Below are 1294 nucleotides of genomic sequence, written 5' to 3'. Positions count from 1 at the left end.
CGACGTTGCCATACCCTGCAATGGGGTTTTCGGAGACCGGTGTTCGGCTTTCAAATTACAACTTCAACCTTCAACTTTGAACCAAACTGTTCCCATTCTCCACTTCGAACAGATCTCATTACTAAATTTCTCCACCTTAAATACCACGACGAGACCCAGTTCCAAGACTCAGACTTTGGCCCGTGGCCCGTGGCCGGCGCGAGAGTCTCGCTAACGAGGCGCGTTTGAAAATGCAGCATAAGAAAAATAAATAAACCAACAAAACATCAAGAGCATAGACCCCCGAAAACCGAGCTTGGGCATACCCTAAGGTGGCAAAAATTCCCATATATTTTGGGCATCACACATTCATTGACTTCGATCTTCCGTCAGAATTTTGTGTGCCTTTCAGGAATCCGAATAGAAAATTCAGTTTGTTTCACACTTCCGAGGATACAGTTTCGAACAAAAATAACAAAAAAATTCCGGGTTTGCTTTAAAAAGTTAGTTTTTTTGGTGTAATTTTTGTTTGTTTGTTTTATTTTCAAGATTTAAGTCCAAATTTTCTTCCTCAGTTCGGCAGTTTTTTACTTCAGTTGGACCCAGGGACGCTTTTATATCGTAGATGGCCATGGCCCTTGGTCCTGTGCCCCCTTCAATCATCGTTGGAGGGGATAGTTCCAACCCTTACTTCAGTTGGACCCAGCGACACTTTTATTTCGTAGATGTCCATCGTCATCGTCATCGCCACTTGGTCTTGTGCCGCCTTCAATCATCGTTGGATGGAACAGTGCTGTGCTGTTCTGTCAAAACTCTTTAACAGATCTTCCTCGTCTGTGAACTACACTCCTATTATATCCGAGAGCCTAATATATATTTTTATACCTTCAATAAATATATTTTGTAAAAAAATTGCAAAAAGGCTTGGGAAGATTCCGCGGGAATGGGAAATCCCTGATCCCTGCTTTCAAAGAGCCATAGCATGGGCTACAAAGATCATCACTGAGTTTTGAGCGAGTTGTGAATAGGGAACGAGCCTGAAAGAATGGTTTTCGGTGGGCTTCTGAGAGGATGAATAGAGTCGTGCTTTCCATAAGCTATACCTATCCGTAGAACCATGAACCATGAACGAATTTCCAAAAAAATTCGCATTTCACAATAAAAAACGAGGGGGAACGTTGTGAGTTGCTGCGGACACCGCAACTCTACAGTTATACCCGATACTAAGTCAATATGGCTCTCCTCCGGCAGACGCCGCTAATATTAAACGACACGACAAAGAGTGCGTGCGAGAGAGACAGAAAATCAGTCTGAG

The 1294-nt window shown here is 43.1% G+C and overlaps 1 long non-coding RNA gene across 1 annotated transcript; it reads left to right on the top strand.

Moving 5' to 3' along the window:
• The first annotated feature begins 288 nt into the window (after nucleotides 1-288).
• Nucleotides 289-891, top strand: LOC117186767. The gene is made up of 2 exons (XR_004471677.1): nucleotides 289-482; nucleotides 555-891. It is a non-coding gene; the product is annotated as an uncharacterized LOC117186767 (long non-coding RNA).
• The last annotated feature ends 403 nt before the right edge of the window (nucleotides 892-1294 follow it).

This window comes from Drosophila miranda, chromosome XR (assembly GCF_003369915.1).
Source record: "Drosophila miranda strain MSH22 chromosome XR, D.miranda_PacBio2.1, whole genome shotgun sequence".
Classification (NCBI taxonomy): Eukaryota; Metazoa; Arthropoda; class Insecta; order Diptera; family Drosophilidae; genus Drosophila; species Drosophila miranda.
This window is presented reverse-complemented; position numbering and strand designations above follow the sequence as displayed.